This window comes from Fukomys damarensis, unplaced genomic scaffold (assembly GCF_012274545.1).
Source record: "Fukomys damarensis isolate Sample0158 unplaced genomic scaffold, DMR_v1.0_HiC HiC_scaffold_16, whole genome shotgun sequence".
Classification (NCBI taxonomy): domain Eukaryota; kingdom Metazoa; phylum Chordata; class Mammalia; order Rodentia; family Bathyergidae; genus Fukomys; species Fukomys damarensis.
In genome coordinates this window covers 55,708,707-55,729,746 of record NW_022900928.1, presented here as the reverse complement: position 1 = coordinate 55,729,746, position 21,040 = coordinate 55,708,707, and the positions used below count along the sequence as shown (strand labels likewise).

The 21,040-nt window shown below is 34.6% G+C and overlaps 1 protein-coding gene and 1 pseudogene across 1 annotated transcript in view; one reads left to right on the top strand and one right to left on the bottom strand.

Annotated features, from left to right (window-relative positions):
• Positions 1 to 21,040, top strand: part of Gucy1a2 (guanylate cyclase 1 soluble subunit alpha 2) — a 475,983-nt gene that overhangs the window by 83,413 nt on the left and 371,530 nt on the right. The window lies entirely within an intron of this gene.
• Positions 13,091 to 13,962, bottom strand: LOC117286378 (annotated as a pseudogene).

The window sequence follows — 21,040 nt, the reverse complement described above, 5'->3', positions numbered from 1 at the left end:
GTGTGTGTGTGTGTGTGTGTGTGACTTTGAAGACCAGAATAATTTTTCCAATTTTCATTTCTTAAGGTTATTGCAGACCTTTCCAATTAAAAACTAACCACAATGATGAGGATAATTGTATAGAAAATATCCTGTGGCAACTGGGCAAATAACTAGTACTTTATGGGTTTGTTATTTTTGTTTGTTTTGCTTTTGGTGGTGCTGAATATTTGTAGTGGTTAGTGTGGAGTGTCAATGTGACTGGCTTTGGATCTGTCCAGGAAATTGGTGGGGAATACTTGGAGCTGTTTGGTGGGTCATAGAGACATGGCCTTGGGTGTGTTTGGTCTTTTGTGCCTTCCTCTTTGGCTAGTGTTGCCCTACTATGCTTACTAGCCACTGTGAACTAAGCAACCTTGTTCTACTACCCCTTCTACCATGAAATCTGCCTTGTAGACAGCTGACCGTAGACTGAAAACCTCTGAAATTACGGGCCAAATTAAACCTGTTCTTTAAGTTGTGGGTGTTGGGTATTGTATCCCAGCAATGAAAAAGCTGACTCATACAGAAAATTTGGTACTGGATAAGGGGTGTTGTTGCTATGACTGTACCTTACCATATGGTTTAGAAGCCTTTAAAATTGGTTTGTGGGAGGAGTTTGGAAAGGTTTGGAGATGTGAATCAGAAAAGCTTTAATGAAATCAGCCCAACAGAAAGACTATGTGGGCTTTAATTGGCAAGGGCATAGGGGTAGGTCCAACCAAGCCCTTTGACACTTACATTTTATTATTGCGTGCTCCAGATACCAGATACAGAACTACAGGACTTAATATTTGCCCTGTGGATTTTGGCCTTTCTCTGGTCCAATTCTTTTCTATTCCTCTGTTCCTCCATTTTGAAATGGGAATGTTTGTCCAGTGCCATTGTTCCTTGGGATTATATAGCTTTTTTATTTGTACAGCTAAGAGTTTACCTTCAGTCTCAGAATTGATTTCAACTTGGACTTTAAAAAAATGCTAGAATTGTTGAAACTTTGGGAACGGGATTGTTGCTTTTCCAGTTTTATGCAGGATAACTGTACTATGTTAGGTAGAATTTTGAACTTGCCATTGTCTCTGTATAGATTAAGTATGTCTAAGAAGATGTGTTTGGATATGAGTTTGACAATAGATGGGATGTAGTAATTAGAGTGGAGTGTCAATTTGATTCACTTTGTGCTTTGCTGGTGGGGTGTGCTTGGGTGTGTCTGGGTAGATCATAGAGCCATAGTTTTGGGTATGTTTGGTATTTGGCCTCTTCCTGTCTGGCAGTGTTGCCCTACTCTGCTTCCTGGCCATCATGAAATTAGCAGTTTTGCTCCAAGCCCTTCTGCCATATATAGTCCTCCTGCCTTGGAGATAACCACATTGAACTGAAAGTCTCTGAAGCCATGAGCGAAATTAAACTTCTCCTTTAAGTTGTGAGGGTTGGGTATTGTATCTTAGCAATGAGAAAGCTGACTAATACACAATTGAAACCAAGGTCTAGTGCATGCTAGACTTGTGTTTTACCACTGAGCCACTTCCCAGACCTTTGTACTTTTTTTCATTATGTTTATTGGTACTTTTTAGATATACAGTACAGTTACATTCATCATTGGGATCTTCTACCTTTACTTGCTGTATCTTGGTTCTTATTTTTTCTCTGTACCCCTGCCCTCCCTCCACGTGCTCCACCCTTCCCTATTTCCAAAGACTTTGTTTCCATTTTTTCATTTTCTCATATTTTTTCTTTTCCCTTCATTCTTTTTCCCTACCCTTCCCACTTCCCCTATTCCTTTAGACCTTTTCTTCCTGTTTCACATTATCAGTTACACAATTTGAAACTAAAAGTGTACCTTTTAAATAGAGAATGCTGGAGAGAGGGTGGCTGAATACCCAACAATATATGACAGCAAATCTTTCTTAACGTGTTATGGCCACATGTTTTGCACATTGGCCTGTAGCCATTACAAAAATTTTTGATACATATTTTCTGGACATAAAATCTTTGCTCTGGAAAAGCCATTTCCTCCTATGAGAGACCCTCAATTTATAGAGCACTTAAACTATGTTCCATTATATAAAATTGGGGGTAAAATTTAAATTATAAATTGTTTTTGAAATGTTCCTGGTCAGCAGCATTTAAATATTATTTGTTCTCATCTACTTATCAGTCCTTTCTCAATATATGGCATAACTCTTACTGGGTGGTAATTACTAATGCAGGAAAGAATGGGAAAATGGAAGAAATGAAGTCCTCAAGAAGATTAGAGGGGTTGAACCCCTAGTATAGGTGGGAAGGTGGCTAATAATAGTAGCAGCAATTCCTTATGCATAATAACAAAGAACGTGGGAATAGGTGTCTGAAGGTAGGAAGTGCATGCTGTTCCTGCCTGTTTTATTTTACTTTTTTCAATGAAATCTGACCAATGTTATGAACTGAGTGGGGCACAAGAAGGTAGAGAACTGGGAGAGAAAGTGTGAAGTGGTTGGGGGTGGGAGAATCATATACTAGAGAAATACGACAGAACTGCTAGGCCATAATATGTGTCCATTTGAAATTGGTGGGCCTGAATTCAAATAAAGATCAGTTACAAAGCGTTTTATTACTCTCCACCCGTGTTTAGATATTCAAACAATAACTCACAGAAAGTAACATTTCAGGTTAAGCAGAATTAAATTTTTTTCAAGTTAAGGTCATAGAAAGAAACATGGGAGAGGTCTACAGATGGATTGTGTCGGGTGGAGGTGAAACAGACAAAAACGCTAGATAACTGGAAAAAGTAGGGCAACGTTTGAGAGCTGCGAATGAGGAGGGGAGGTAGTGATTAGAGAGTGAAGCTTCGAATCCGGATTCCTGACGGGAAGCGGTGATTGGAATGATCCAGTTAAGGAAATGGCTATGCAACGGGAAGACTAAGAACAGTTATAGAAGCAGGTGAAATCTTGATAAGCCTACAAATTCATTCATAGTATGCCAGAGATAGTAATAGAAAGACAAATTTCTCTTTTTATTTCAGTGTTCACCGTTCAACTCTACGATTGGGTGTAATATATCAAACCTCTGCACCAGTATGCCTTTGAACATAGTAGCCATCGAGATGCAGGTTTCTGTAGGACCAAACTTACTTTCACATTTAGAAACAAATATCATCATGTCACTTAATTTCTTTCCAAATCTGTATGCAGTGAGCAACATTAAGTACAAATGCATGGTCAAATTATTCTTCTGTATTAAATTAATGGTGTAGAGTTTCAGTGTACAAGAGCAGCATTCAATCTGGGCACTATCTGGGACACATATAAACTTTATATAACATAATCTTTATATAACATAACCCTAACATAACTTCTCCAGAAACAGTAACTACATGGATAGAGGGTTAAATTTTATTTACTTCAACCCTACAATATATATTTAGCCCCTCTTATATTTTGAGTTCTATTAAAAACACAGAGCATACAAAAAAAAAAAGGATAAAAATAGTTCCTTGTCTTTGTGTTATGTATGTTGTGATAGTTTACATCTGAAATGTCCTCCCAAGTCTCATGTGTTCAGAGTTGAATCTTTTGGAAAGTAATTAGATAATGGAGTAGCTTGATACATTGATAAGCTCATACTTAAATGTGCTGCTGAGAGGCAGTGTCTGGTTTGAAGAGGTGTCACTAGATGTGTGCATTTGGAAGGTATATCTCTTTCTCTGGCCTTTTCCTGTTTGCTTGTTGGCTACCATGATGTGAGTAGCTTTTCTCTGCATGCTCTTCCATGATGTTATTTTGGCCTTGGAATCAGCTGACCATGGAATGAACCCTCTGAAACCATGAGCCAAAATAAACTAACTCCTGCTCCTCTAGATTGCAGGTGTCAGATGTTTTATCCCAGCCTTGGGAAGGCGATTAATATATATGTATATGTATGCACATATCCAATTCTTATACAAAATAAATAATTTGGGGGGAAATTAAGTATTAAGAAAAAAAATATTCTCTTGCCTTAAGAAGAGGTACTTATGGGGGAGAAAGACTCCAACCAATTATTACAACATGACAGTTGATATCATTGAAATTCTTATCAAGGTAGAGGAAGCATTAGGGAAGGGGAGTTTGGACTGTCGCTGTGCGAGTCAGGAAGGCCTCATAGCAAGCAGCCTTGTTGCTGACCCTCTTATAGGAGTTAGTCCTTGAGATGTCAAGTTAGCCCAAGATGTAATTATATATTTAAATAGCCAATTTAATGTAGCTAAAATACAGGTGTGCTTAAGCACTCTGGAAGCTTATATAAAAAGACAACTTATTTTGCTAAAGTGAAGATAGAGAAACGCATATCCTTGCAACTGGACTGAAGCTGGGTTAGCAAATCAGCATACAGAACATTGTATGACCATTTGTCCACAGAAGGTGAATCAGCAGTGAAGTCAGACCTAGACAATTCTCCACTGTTATGGTTTAGATCTACAATGTCCCCTAAAGCCTTATGTGTCCAGAGTTAGGGTTTTTGGAAGGTGATTGATCATGGAAGCACCATGCTTATCAGTGGATTAACTCAGTGTCACTGATGATTCATAGCTAAATGTGTTATTATGAGGTGGACTTGGTCAGAAGAGATGGGTTACTCGGACTAACCTGGAAGGGTGTGACTGACTCCCTGGCTCCTACCTCCCCTCTCTGTTTTCTGACAACCATGCTGTGAGCAGCTTTCCTCTGTACCATGCTCTTCCTGTGTTTGAGCCAGTCAACCATGAACTGAAACTTCTGAAATTCTGAGCTGAAATAAACCTCTCCTCCTTTTAAGTTGTGGATGTCAGGTATTTTATCCCACTGACAAGAAAGTGACTAAGACGCCACACAGGGACTTATTTCCCAGCCCATTATCTTGTGCAATGGCAGCATGATGAGCAACTACCTTTTCCTGTGACCAAGTATTTAGATTTATCTTTGGTATCATAACAAATTTGGGGATTTTTTTTTATGCTCACCTTTCAAGACTTTGAGTACTTAATGGAAAACCCTATTGAGAATGACATGATTTTTTCCTTATTACCCCCCAGTATAATATTTCTTCACATATAACTATCCTTCCTGATTTTTGTTTGATGCAAACCTTTTGCAATATTTTCTAAAACCTCATCATTCATCCATAAAGGAAGATTAATTCGAAGATGAAAATGGATGGACACATGAATGAACAAAAGCAAGTGATAGAACAGTGAAATTTATTCATTCAAATATTAAAATGTGATAACTATGGATGGGATGGCTATCGTAAAGGCATTTTAATACAACAATATAAGGCTTGTCTAAGTTAGGTAAGAAGAAATGTGCTTTATTATGATTGGAAAAATGTTCATCTATAGACAATATACTTACATACATTGTAAAAGATGCATGTATCACTGTATGGTTCACAGAAAAAAGAATATTGTGTGATTCGAATTCTGAAGTTTTAAAGAACCCCCCACAACAGATGTATGTTACCTAAAGAGCCTTTCCTTACACAATTCAAGGGCATTACTTGGAAGGTATGAAATAATTATGTTTTCACTTAGTACAGACTGATTTATGGCCCTTTGATCTTCAAGAAAGACCATAAACATTTATTTTGGTAGCATTAGTTATTACTTTTCTAAATAGACTTTTAAGTTATTAATTAGGACTTGAGCTATGAGGAGCCTAAAGGACCCCAGTTGAAGTGAAATGCTCATACCTACTTCTTTTTTTTCCAGCTTTAATTGAGTTTATTGGTACATTTTAGGGATACAGTACAGTTACATTCATTGTTGGGATCTTGTACCTCTACATGACAAGTCTTGGTTCTCATTTTTTCCCCTTGTCCCTGCCCTCCCTTCACCCCCTCCTCCCCTCCCCATCTACAAACACTTTATTTCCATCTTTGCATTATCTCACATTTTTTTCTTTTCCCTTATTACCCCTCCCCTACCCATCCCACCTTCCCTACGCCTTTAGCTCCTTTCTTCCCATTTCTCAATGTCAGTAATCTTGTTAGGATCTTCTGTATCATTGCAGATTATTCACACTAGAGAAACTATTTGGTATTTACATGTGTGCCTTATTTATTTCACTTAGGAGTATATCTTCAATATGTATCCTTTTTCCTATGAATGAATCTATTTTCTCATTCTTTATGGCTGAGTAATAGTCCATTTTATAGAAAAATCACGTCTTCTTTTTCCAGTTTCCAACTGATGAGCAAATGGGCTGTTTCCAAGTTTTAGCCATTACAAACTGTGCTGCTATAAACATGGGTGCGCATACTTCTCTGTGATATGATTCTTTTAGTTCTTTTGGAAAGATACCTAGCAGAGGGATGGCTGGGTCAACTGGAACCTCCAGTCCAAGCTCTTTGAGGTATCTCCATATTGATTTCCGCAGTGGTTGCACCAGTCTGCACTCCCACCAACAACGGAGAAGGGTTCCTTTCTCCCCACAACCCCACCAACATTTGTTATTGTGTGATTTCTTGATAGCAGCCATTCTTTGTGGGGTGAGGTGGAATCTCAGTGTGGTTTTCATCTGCATCTCTCGAATGACCATGATGTGGAACATTTTTTCATATATTTACTTGCTGCTTTTACTTTGTCTGAGAAATGTCTGTTCATTTCAGAAGCCCATTTTTGAATTGGGTCTTTATATTTGGGGGGGCTGATTGTTTTAAGTTCTTTATATATTCTTGATAATAGTCCTTTGTCTGAGGAATAACTGGTAAAAGTTTTTTCCCACATTGTAGGTTGTCTCTTAGTTCTGCTGATGGTTTCTTTTGAAGTACAGAAGCTTTTTTTTTTCAGCTTTAATTGAGTTTATTGGTACATTTTAGGGATACAGTACAGCTACATTCATTGTTGAGATCTTGATTATCATTTTTTTTCATGCAGAAGCTTTTTAATAAGATGAGATCCCATCATATTACTAAAAAGCTTCTGTACTTCAAAAGAAACCATTAGCAGAATTAAGAGACAATCTACAATGTGGGAAAAAATTTTTACCAGCTGTACCTCAGACAAAGGACTATTATCAAGGATATATAAAGAACTCAAAACAATCAGTCCCCCCAAATATAAAGACCCGATTCAAAAATGGGCATCCGAAATGAACAGACATTTCTCAGACAAAGAAGTAAAAGCAGCAAGAAAATATATGAAAAAATGTTCCACATCACTGGTCATTCGAGAGATGCAGATGAAAACAACACTGAGATTCCACCTCACCCCACAAAGAATGGCTGCTATCAAGAAATCACACAATAACAAATGTTGGCGGGGTTGTGGGGAGAAAGGAACCCTCCTCCATTGTTGGTGGGAGTGCAGACTAGTGCAACCACTATGGAAATCAATATGGAGATACCTCAAAGAGCTTGGACTGGAGGTTCCATTTGACCCAGCCATCCCTCTGTTGGGTATCTTTCCAAGAGAACTAAAAGAATCATATCACAGAGAAGTATGTGCACCCATGTTTATAGCGGCACAGTTTGTAATAGCTAAATCTTGGAAACAACCTATTTGCCCATCCGTTGGAAACTGGATAAAGAAGTTGTGGTTTTTCTATAAAATGGAATATTACTCAGCCATAAAGAGCGAGAGAATAGATTCATTCATAGGAAAATGGATACATATTGAAGATATACTCCTAAGTGAAATAAATAAGTCCCACATGTGTAAATACCAAATAGTTTCCCTGGTGTGAATATTCTGCAACAATGCATAAGATTCTAATAAGATTACTGACATTTAGAAATGGGAGGAAAGGAGCTAAAGGTGTAGGGAAGGTGTGATACGTAGGGGAAGAACAAAAAGGGAAAAGAAAAAAATGTGAGAGAATGAAAAGATGAAAATAAAGTGTTTGTAGATGGGGAGGGGAGGAGGGGGTGAAGGGAGGGCAGAGGTAAGGGGAAAAAATGAGAATCAAGACTTGCCATGTAAAGGTACATGATCCCAACAATGAATGTAACTGTACTGTATCCCTAAAATGTACCAATAAACTCAATAAAATTAAAAAAAAATAAGATGAGATCCCAGTTGTTGATTCTATGTGCTAGTTCCCATGCTACTGAGGATTTGTTCATAAATTCTTTTCCTATGCCAATGTCTTCCAGAGTTCTGCCTAACTTACCTTCCAGCAAGTTTAATGTTTCTGTTTTAATATTTAGATCTTTAATCCATTTGGATTTTACTTTAGTGCATGGTGAAAGATAAGGGTCTAGTTTTAATCTGTGGCAGCATACCTGCTTCTTGAAGCCAGATGCTAGACACTGCAACAATCCACATACTGAGAAGAAACCGAAAGAAAACTCCTCTGAACTGATGCCTAGTGTTACACAGCTGCTACAGTCTGAAAGTCTAAGGAGACAGGTAAACAAGGCTATAGTTTCTTAGGGAGAATCGAAACAAAGGCATTCTTTGGCTTGGTCTGCAACATTCTAGTATTATCAGAGGATAGTTACCCTAGAGATCTCACTGTGAGTCCAGATGGTGGATTATGGCTCAGAAGCCTTGGTAGAGATAATCTAAAACCAGATTTGTGGAATGGACGGAAGAAACGGGAGGAAAGATAAATCATGTAGTACAAAACAACAGCAACAAAACATTTCCTACACAAAATGAGACTGAAACCAACATTTTCATACTTATAAAGATTGTCAATGATCAGAAGTTATAATTAATTTGCATGAGATTATAATATAGCTTGAGAAAAGTCTAGAATGTTTTGAGGATATCTAAAGGTCTAAATGAAGGCATGGCTTCATCCGAAAAGAACCAGAAAGTTTGAAACAAACAAAATAGAAAAGAAGACAAAAATTATAAAAATTAAAGTTATTGAAATAAAATTGTAATCAGTGGAATAAATTTTGACCAGGTATTTAAATGAATGTAGAATGAATTAGAATAAAAAAATAGAATGGAATAGAATGAATTTGCCTGCAATGTAGTTTCCAGACACAGAGAAGCAAACTATTAAAAAAAAATGAGCCATGAAAGACAGATTGATTTGCTTTATATTATTTATCTATTACTGTATAACAAATTACTCCAAACACATAGTGGCTTAAAACACTTATATGTCACAGCTTTTGTGAATCAGAATTTTAACTTAGTGTTTCTGGCTCAGGGTCTACCATGAAGTTGCAGTTCAGATTTTAGCTGAAGATGCAATCATTTGAAAAGTCTCCTGGAAAGATGAAATGTATTTCTAAACTCACTTATCTAGCTGTCAACATGAGGCTTCTGTCCCCAGAGGCTACTGGATAGAGACCTCCATTCTTCACACGTGGGCTTCTCGTGACAGGGTGGCTGTCTTCCCTCTGATCATTTAAAAGAAACCAAGACAGAAGTATTTATTAAATTGTCTCAGAAGTGACTTACTGCCACTTTGACATGTTCTATAGGTCACTCAGACTAACCTTGGTGTGTGTGGGAGAATACACAGGGGTGTGAATACCAGAAAATGTGGATCACTGGGGATCACAATGAAGGATGGCTGCTGCACTCTGGCCGCCAGCTAATGTCTTTCTTACGTGCAAAGTACCCTTGGCCCCACCCACCCCATCCCACCAAGGCTTTGCAAAGTCTCACCCTATCACAGCACTGACTTTGAAGTCCAGAATGTCACTATCTCATGCATTGTCTCATGTTGATCTGGATTCTCTCCTGGTTTACACCACCATCATTTCTTGTCTGGATTATTACCATGTTGCCTAACTGCTTTCTCTACTTCTTCCATAGTACCTAAAAAGTCTTTCTAGAATGTGGAACTCAGAATGATCTTTTATAAATGTAATTCAGATTACATCTAAAAATTCCCTGCTGGCTTTCCATCTCAGTCTAAAATTGATGACAATATACTATTTGATGCATCAAAATTTATTTTAAATTTTATACTTTATTGGTATCATTTCCCTTTGTTTCTTCACTTTTTCTATTAAAACTCTAACATTTATCTCACTTCAAGTTTCTCTTAGTGCTTGTGTGTTGTATTTTCCCTGTATAATTATATCTATTTTACTTCTACTATTTTTAAATGACTTTCTTGCCCACGGATTTCTTACGGGCAGTTTTTACAAACACAATCTGACAGTGCTTTCTCTTTAACAGATCAGGTTTTTTTTTTTTTTTTTCAGTTTTGTTATGACAGATATATGTGCTGTGTGGCTGTCATTTTGTATTGAAAATTTGAGGCTTTCTGTTAGTTTTAGATCTAACAAATGTCAGATGTACTTCTATTTAATTCAACCTTGTCTTGAACAGTCACAGAAGGAATCAGTAATTATAAAACCTACCTAGAGCACCAGAAGTTATAGGGAGCTTTCATAGTGTTTCAAATAAAGCTTGATCCAAAGTGAGGAGACAGGAAAGGACATTTGCAATTAATTCTTTTGCATTTGAGTTATCATTTAGAGACATAGTTATATCTTAAATATGTACTAGCTATAGTTACAAAATCATCTAAAATATTTTTCACAAACCTTGGAAGCCATATTCTTAGAATATCACTTTCTCAGCTTTGTAGAGGTATGTGAATAAGCTGCATCTATTTAAAATGTGCAATTTGATACATTTTGGCATATGAATATGTTCCTGAAACCATACCTATAGTCAAATTAGTGGATTAATCCATCAACTTCATAAATTTCCTCATACTCCTTTTGTAAACCTTCTCCATGTTCATGTCATGGACATATACATCCAACCACTAATCTGCTTTGTGGAAGTATAAGTAACTTTTCTTATTCTATAATAAATGACATCACAGGGAAATGCAACCCCAAGACACAATGAGATGTCCCACTAAAAATGGCTATTTTAAAAAAGACTAAAGCTAACAAATGCTGATAAGGATGTGGAAAAAAGGAAACTCTTGTACATAGTTGTCACACCATTTATAGCCATTATGTAAAATAGTATAGAAGTTCCTTAGAAAATTACAAGTAGAACTACCACATGATTCAGCAATTCCACTACTGGGTATATATCCCAAGAAAATGAAGTCAGTATCTCAAAGAAACATCCATATTCCCTCTTCATTACCATTCACCATTCAAAGCAATCGGGAAATGGAAACAATCTAAATGTCCATTAACTGATGAGTGGATAAATAAAATGTGGTACATATACATTATGGTACATATTCAGCTATTAAAAATGGAATCTTGTTATTTATGGCAATATGGCTGAAACTTGAGATCATTCTGTTCAGTGAAATAAGCCAGCCATAGAAAGGCTACATGAGCTCACTCATATGTTGAATCTAAAAATGCTCTCATTGAAGTTGAGAGGAAAATTGTTATCAGAGGCTTGGGACAGTAAAGATAGAAAAACGTGGATCAAGGGATTCTAAGTTTTAGGTAGATAGGAGCACACTCTACTGTTGTGCACAGTAGAGTGACTATAGAGAACAATGTATTATATGTTAAAAGACTAGAATAAAGGAATGTTAATGTTTTAAAATGAACAAACGATAAATGTTTGAGAAGATACATGTTTTAACTTGATTTAAATATTGTGTAATTTAGAAATGTATGAAAACATGTGGTAGCCCATTAATATGTATACTCTTATTGTTTGTATCAATTAAATTTAAAAAATAAATGAAGTCATAAGAAGAGACTTATGTCACTTGGCACATGAGTATTTCGAGACCATTTTTTGTCATTGTATGTACTAATCACTTATTCTTGTTAGGGAGAAATATTTGTTTGATGTGGATATACCACAGTTTTTTATTCATTTGCCTGTTGGGAAATTGTTTCATCTTTGACAAGTCAAACTTATTTATGTACAAGATTTTTTGTGGACAATTGCTCATACTACTGTGACTAGATAAATATTTAGGGTAGGAAGGCTAACATGGTAAGTATATATATATTTATTTTAGGAAATGGCAAAAACCATTTTCCAGAGGAGCTATACCATTTTACATTTCAGCATGTAATATTTGAGAGATCTAGTATTTCTACATAGTTGTCAAACATGGTTTGATAAACTCAAAATTTTAGCCATTCTAGTGAGTGCTATCTTGTGAATGAAATTTAAGTTTTCCTTGTAACTGATGATTTTGGTGCTTTTCTCATGTGCTTATTTCTTATTCATATATTGTTATAAATATTTGTATATACAGAAATGGACTATTTGTTCTCTGCTTAATAGTTGAAAGGGAACTACTGTGGATGTCTGGAGTGTGTGCTCTCCGTGTGGTGATTTCATCTTGGGCACTTTTCCTCTGCATGCCAGTTGCTTTGATTTCTCTGGATGTTCAAGTCCATCTCCTCAACATATAGCATAAACTCCACCTATGTTCTTCCTCATATAGTAGCCTTGTTTTTTAGGCAGCAAGGCTGGGTAGTTGCATGGTTTATGTCTTTATTTCCCTCAGGGATCACTGACTTTTATTGAATGAGCTCCAATGACAGAAAAACTATTATTTCACACATTTTGTCTTTTATTTTTCTCAGGAGAAGGAATAAACTCCACATGTTTTTCCTTGTTGGGCAGAAGTAGATGTTCCCACTAATCCCATTATATTTATTTTTTATTTGTATTTTAAGTGTATAGATTTCATGATTTTTTAAAAAGTGCATCATTACAGCATTTCCTCAATTCTAGAATATTTGAAGATATATATTTTTTGCTTTATATTTAAACAGTGGAAATTTTGGTTTAAGTTACTTGAGGACTTTTTGTATATTCTTTCACAGTTGTCTTGCTTTTATGTTGCTAAGCTGTCTTGTGTCAATTAAATTTGCATTCATTTATTTTTTCTGGATACACTAAGTATTGCATTTTAACGTTGAAGTTCAAAAACATTTTTTAACTTTATCAAAATACTGAATTTATTTCTCACATATATTTTTATCTGATCACCACTGCTACTATGTTCTATCATAACATTCCATAAATATTTAATTAATACCAAGAAAAGTGTGGAGTTCCATTTCTAAAAACTAAACAAGCATGTTGGACAACACATTCTTGTCAGTGGACTCTAGATAACATTTATCAAACTGTTGGGAAAGTTCCTTTTCTGCATTATACAAAGAACAGCCATATCTCAACTGTTTCAGAAATGAGATAAGGCAGGAAATTTTAATGAGCTATTTTAAAACTATTTTCTGAAAGAGACTTCCCTCTTTGCCAGAAATCTGAAGAGCCTTCTCGTCAGTTACCCAGAAGCAATTCTTCATGTAACTCATGAATTTGGCTTCTACTTTGGGAAGAGAAAAATCCTTTTCTATACTTGCTTGTATTTTTGGGTTAATATTTTATATAGAACTAGGTTCTTTTGGTACTTTAGGATTTTTTTCCATTTCTTTTGAAGAATTCTAGACGTTTTGTTTTAATGTTGATGGTTTTGAGTCTTTTCTGGCTTAATTATTGTGCATTTTTGGCTGGAGTATCTTGTAACATTTCTTCACTGGAGTTTTTCCTTCAGTGTCCTCAGCATCAAAATCATCATCATCATCATCATCTTTATCAGCTACAAGTTTTATTTTTCTGTGGAAATTTGCTACCACTTTCAGGGGCAGTTCAGTTTACAGATACACATATCTAAGTATTTTTGCATTCTCTTCTTCATCATTCTCTGACTCTGACCTTTTCTTCGACAGCTATTAAGTATTGTCCACTGATATGCACAGGCCCTGAACCACACTTCAATCTGAGGAGCAAAATGGTGTAATTTCATAGACCTCAGTGAAACCGTTGTCTGTACAGACCTTTTCAAATGTTTCTAGTGTTACTTTAACTGAACTGACACAATTCATTGCCTATGTTTTAACAATATGCAATTTATCCTTTGTAACAGACTCTAAAGTGACCACTCTAAAAAAAATTAGCTCTTATTTACATCATTATTCACTTTCAGGTGGTAATCTTTGCCAATCTTTAGTCCACAACCAAAAAAATAAATAGCTGTGATGCTCCAGAAGGTTTATGTCCATGTGCATAGTGTCTTCCATAGGGTAGTGGCATGCGCTTAGGTGGGAGAGAAGGTGGATAGAAATGATTTACCACTTTAGAGAATGACATATATTACACAATCATTCTTGCCCAATAACCTATTATTTAGAAATTCCTTGTATATATTTTTCTCTATTATATTCCTCCTCTTCCCAAATCAGATGTAATATATCTTTTCAATTAGAAGATTTAATTCTTTTATTTCAGAAAATTTTCCACTAGCACATTTTTGTTTTTACGGGCACTTCTACATTTTAAAATCTTAGATAGTTGAAAATTGAAAATTGTATATATTTATAATATACAATGTGATATTTTGTTATAGTTATACATTGAGAAAAGGTTAAATCAAGCTAATTAACACATTCATTACCTCAATTACTTATCATTTTGCTTTGTTGTGAGAACATCTAGAATCTACTCTCAACAATTTTCCAGCATATAATGCATTATATTAACTGGAGTCACCATACTGTACAGTAGATCTCTGAAATTTATTTATCCTATATATCTGAAACTTTATGTCTTTTGAATAGCACCACTCCTTCCTGCCCACCCTGACAATTGCCATTCTACTTTCTGGCTCTATGAGTTCAGACTTTTTCAGATTCTGTGTATAAGTGAGATTGTGCACTATTTGTATTTCCGTACTTGGCTATTTGGTATAATAGATTCAGATAATCATTCAGACCTTGATTTTAATTTCTATGAATATACCCCCAGAATTGGAATGCTAGATCATACGGTGGTAGCTCTATTTTTAGTTCATTGAGGAAACTCCATATTATTTTCTATAATGGCTACATCAATTTATAGCTCCATCAATAAAGAGTTCTTTTTACCTCACATCCTCATCAACTTGTGTTTTTGATAATACTTATTCTAACAAGTGTGAGGAAATATTTTGGTTTTGACTTGTGCTTCTCTGATGACTAGTGATCTTGAGCATCTTTTCCTATACTTGTTGACCATTTCTATGTGTTCTTTAGAGAAATGTGTATGTTATAGGAGTTCCTTAATAATTTGGCTGTTAACCCACTATCAGAGGTATGGTTTGCAAATGTATTCTCCCATTCTTACAGAAAAAGAAATACTGTATTGTCTTTATGTAAAATCTAAAAAATTTGATTACATATAAACAGAGAAAGGAAGGGTTATTACCAGATGATGGGGAGAGGACAAATAGAAGATGTTGCTCAAAGAGTATAACTTTTCAGTTAGACTGGAGGAATATATTTTAGTGATCTACTGTACTGCATGCTGAACACAGTTGAAAATAATGTACATTTCAGAACTGGCAAAAGAATGAATTTTTAATACTTTCACTAAAAAACAAAAAAAGTGAGTGAAGCAATGGATATATTAGCTTGATTAAATCTTTCTATATTGGATACATAGATCAAAATATCACGTTTTACTCCATAAATTTATACTCTCACTATTTTATGATTTTAAGTATATAAAAGACAGACAATAAGAAAAAAAGAAACAGAGAGAACAAAACCATTATAATCCAGTAGAGCCAATGTGTCTAAAATTGTACCTTGATTTAGTATAATTGTTTTATGTATTTTATATTTTTTGCCTATTAATCTGTTTTTATGATAATTAACTTTATAAGGACTTATAAAATAATTAATCAGATGCTCGCTAAAAAGGGAGGATGGAGGGAAGGGCAAAAAGAATTGAGATGTATTACATCTACCATTTCCTCACAGTGAATGTGATCATTATGTACTGCAAACATGTACTTAGAAAAATTAAAAAAAAACTGCACTTTATGCAAAAAAGTTAAATAATATTTTACTTCTTTAGGTTGTCCTGCCACTCTTTTGAATGCTTCCAGCTTTTTAGTTTGATGGAATCCTATTTGTCTACTTTTACTTTTATTGCCTGTGCTTTTGGTGTCATGTCCAAGAAATCCTTGCCAAAGTCAATGTCAAGAATCTCTCCTCCTATATTTCCATAAAGTTTTTCAGTTAAACATTTAAGTGGTTAGCCAGTTTGATAGATTTTACATGATGAAGGTCTAGTTTCATTCTTTTATATATGGATATCCAATTTTCCAAACAATATTTATTGAAAAGATTATCTTTTTTCCCTCATGTATTCTTGATCCATCTTTTGACGATCAGTTTGCAAATGTATTCTACAAACATGTATGGATGGATTTATCCTGAGTCCTTTAGTCTGTTCTGTTGGTCTCTTTTTATTTAGGACCATATTGCCTTGATATATTTTGAAATTATGGCTCAGGTTTTGTTGTTTCTCAATCTTACTTTGTCAAATCAGTTTTTGGGGTCATTTCATACCAATTAAGCATTGTTTTTTTTTTTTTTTTCTATTTACGTGAAAAATGCTGAACAATTTTCTTTTTTCTTTTTGGTACCAGTGATCGAACTCAGGACCTTGCTCTTGTGAGGCAGGCAGTGGCACCACGGAGCTAAATCTCTGGTCCCAATTTTTCTATTTCTGTGAAAAATGCTTAGCAACTTGCTGAGACTGCATCGATCACTTTGAATAATGTAGACATTTTAACACTATTAATTCTTCTAATCCATGCACATAGGATGTTTCCACATTTATTTTTGGCTATTTATTTTATTTAATCAATGTTTCACTTTACCATGTACAAGTCATTCTCCTCCTTGGTCAGTTAAGTTTATTTCTAAGTATTTTATTCTTTTTGATGCTATTTTAAATGGGATTGTTTCCTTAATTTCTGTTTTGTATAATTTGTTGTTAATGTACAGTGGTAAGTATGGGCATTCTTGTCCTATTCTAGATCTCAGAGGAAAAACTTTGTTTTTACAATTGAGCATGATATTAACAATGTGTTTTAATTTTTCCCTTTATTGTGGCGAGGTAAGATCTTTCTATATGTAATTCATTTTCATCATGAAAGGGTATTGAATTTTTTCATCTATCTTTATGCATCTTTTGAAATGATTCTATGATTTTTATCATTGACTCTTTTAATGTCATGTATCATAATGATTTAATGTATATGCTGAAACATACCAGCATTCCAGGTATAAATACCAATTTCCAAGGTATATGATCTTTTAAAAGTGCTGTTGGATTCAATTTGTTACTATTTTGCTGAGGATTTTACATTCACATTCCTCAAAGGTACTGACTTTTTATTGTGGTATCTTTGGCTTTGGTAGTAGGGTGATGCTAGCTCAATAAAAGGGCTTTGTACATGTTCTTTCTTTTACTGTTTGGAAGAGTTTAAGAAGATTTGGTATTAACTATTTAACTATTTGGTAGAATTTAATGTGAAGCTCTTTGGTTCTGGACTTCTCTGTATGGAAGATTTTTGATCAGTGATCCTTAAAATTTTTGTTAAAGTTTTCTGTTTCTTCTAGATTGTCTTTTTAAAAACTTTTATTAATTTAATTGCTACATTTAATGTGTACAATATAATGACATTTATTGTTGGAAATTGTACTTTTACATAACCAATCTTGGTTCTTATTTTTTCCTCATTTCCCTGCCCTCCCTTCAACCCAATCTACAAAGACTTTGTTTCTCTTATTTTTCATTTCCTCATATTGATTCCATTCCCTTCTTTCCTTTCCACTACCCCTCCCATTTCCTATTTCACATTGTCTATTATAACTTTTAATCCTAAATTCAGCCTTGGTAGGTCATATGTTTCTATAAATTTTCCCATTTCTTCTACATGGCCAAATTTTGGTGTATAGTTGTTCATAATATTCTGTATAACTGGTGTAATTTGGTGTTTAATTGCTCATAATTCATGATTTTTCTCACTTTTTGGCATCAATTGTAATGTCTCTCCTACTACTCCTGTAATATTTGTTTGATTTGCTGATTTTTTTCTAATCTCAGAAAATTGACTCAGTTTTGTAGTTTTTTTTAAGTATTCTGTTTTTTAAAAAATTTCTGCTCTAATATTTCCTATTTCCTATATTTCTGCTAGCTTTGGGGTTAGAGTTTTTTGTCGCTTAGTTTCTTTAGATGTAATGTCAGACTATTTGTTGAAAGACTTTTTTCTTTTTATTTTAGGAATTTATCTATAAACTTTCCTCTGTGCTACATTTGCTGCATCCCATAATCTTAGTATGCTATATTTTCAATCTCTTTTTCTTGAGAAAATTTTTAATCTCTTTTTTGATTATTTATTTTATTCAATGTTAAGAATGTGTTGTTTGATTTCCATGTTTTTGAATTTTTCTATTATCATTTTGCTATTGATTTCTAGTATTCATATCCAATTGTGCATATTTTATTTTCTGTCCCCTTTGTTCTATTCTTGTCTTCATGAACACCCATTGGACACTTGCTGGGTTTTGTATATATTCTGAATTTATTCATTTCTCTGTAATTCTGTTAAATTCTGGTATTTCTAATTTTATATATTCCAGGTTAGAATGCTGTCATCTTCTTTTGTATCTTTCAAAGTAATTTTATCTTAGTAACTCTTTTTCTCTTCCGTTTCTTATTTGCATCTATAAAATTGCAAATTGAGTGTCTAGTCATTTACTGCTTGAACTCTCTTATAGAAGAGAGATAATATTTTGTTTAAGGCATTGAAAAGTGATTACTCAGTGTTTTGTGTTTTCTTGTATAATACTGCTAACTTGCTCATTTTTATTGAATTTTAAAAATTGAATTTCATTATAGTACATATGCACTATTTCTTTCACTTTTTCCCCCCAGGTATTATTGATCTTTAACTAGGGACCACTTTTATTATGCCAGCTGCTCAGTGGAGAAATACTGTAAAGGAAAGATTAGGGGAACAAGCTGGAGTGATCAACAACTTTGATTATTGTCCCTATTGGCAATGGAGTTTTAATTATGTCTGTGCTCTAGGTGACCTGAATATGTACCTGGGTAATCGGGACACTGTCCCTCCTACTGCCCCTTGATGTGACAGCCTAACACTGACTACTCTATAAATTGCAGAGCTTATTGCTGCTCTCTTCTCTTCTAGACTGACTTTAGGATAGGACTTTAGGAGAAGGACTTTACTGTAAAGAACCTTGTAAGAATCTTTTTTTACAGAGTATGCACCAAATCCACCTGTCAGGAATCTTCTCAACATAAATTCCATTTATGCCCTTTAAACAGTATGCCTTAGCCAGCAGGTTTATCAAATTGCTTGACTCCATGCCAGTCAAAATAAATAAGACCACACATTCCTGCAGTACATAAATTCATAAAGTTACAATTGACTTACCACTTTTCAGAAACCCCTCTTAAATATAGAAATATACAGGTGTCTATTATCTATTTAGCACAGTCCATTTCTGGCTCTCAGTCTTCAAGTCCTGATCACCTGTTGTAGGAATGGTGTATATTTGCCCTTCTGGTAGTGTGTATGAGCATTAAGCTCATATCAGCAATTTTTATATATAGTCTGAAAGAAATAGGTTTAAAAAAATTAAGCGACATGCTCAAAGACATAAACTCAGACATTTAAGGCCAAGACTTTTTCTAACTCCTTAGATTCCAGGTGCTTTTATTTTTAAAAACATCCTCCTATAACTGTCCTAGTGGGATTATATTATTTCTGCAGGAACTGCATCAGAAGTCATTTGCTTCAGGTAATATAGATGATAATGGTAGAGCTGAGGTGGGAATAAGGTCTCCTGACCTAAATTCAGGGTGTTTCATGCTAAAGACTGCAGCATGACCATGTTGATTGACCAGAGCTTTTTCTGCCTCTCAGCCTAACAGCTCCAGTCATACTCCTTGATTGTATTACTGTATTTTAAAGTCTTTTTCATGCTATATGCATTCCTTTGATAATTATTTGAATTACTCAAACTGGAACAATTCAGTTTATGTCTGCAGGCTCTGGAACATTGTGCCCACAGCTTGTGAATATTTAAAACTTTTCAATCCTTTTTGCTCCATACAAAGAAAGTTTCAGGCTCTGAAGGAAGCCAGGGGGGAAAACTATGCTTATGTATAAGCTTTTCATTGATACTACTCTAAAAAGTCACCAAAAGAATAGAGACTTGTAAAGTTCTCACTATATCCAGAATATGTTCATTTTTCGGCTGTGAGACGCTGAATTACAGACTCCAGAAGTATATAATAATCCTGCATTGTAAAGGTTGCAGTACTGAATTTAATTTTGTGATCTTGTTTCAATCATTACCTCACCTTGAAAACTGCTGAACTACTTTGCTTCTCAGAATGGTAGAATTTCTATGAATTATCTATATTATTACACCGGGTAGGTCAGACAATTATTTTCTTGAAATGTTTGAAACATTTGTGAAGACTGCCCATCTGCATTTGGAGATATTAGTAAGCAATCTTAAAATCACATGAGAATCAGTGAATTTCAGGTTAGAACATGAGACAAGCCTCTACAGGTAACTGTTACCTGAGGTCTGGGCCTGAGCAGTAAAGGCATCACCTTAAATCAAATTCTAACATATTTGGTTACATAAAACTTGAATCATTCCTATCCAAAGCATCTTTGTTTATTGTTGTAAACTCATGTGAGTTTCAACCTTAAAGGAAATTAAATCAGGAAACACTTAAAAATGTAAAGCATTAAAAGTTATCGCATTTTAGGTATAAAATATGATGACATTAATCATTGGGAATTTGTACCTTTACATGATATATCTTGGTTCTTATTTTTTTCCCCATTCCCTTGCCCTCCCTCCACAACTCCCTATTTATAAAGACTTTGTTTCTATTTTTTCCTTATCTTACATTTATCCTTTTCCTTCTTTCCTTTCGGCTACCCCTTCCTCTTTGGACCTTTTCTTTCTATTTCACATTTTGATCCTCATTTACACTTTCAGTTTCTTACACCAGAGAAACTATTCAGTATCTACACATGTGTGTCCTATTTATTTCACTTAAGAGTATGGCCTTTAATGTGGATCCATTTAGCTAGAAATGTCTTTACTTTTTTATTCTTTATGACTGATTAATACTCCATTTTATAAAAAAAAAGACAAAACATTTTCTTTTTCCAGTCTCCATTTGATGGAAAATTGGGTTGTTTCCAAGTTTTAGCTATTACAAACTGTGCTGTTATAAACATGGGTGTGCATATATCACTGTGGTGTGATTCTT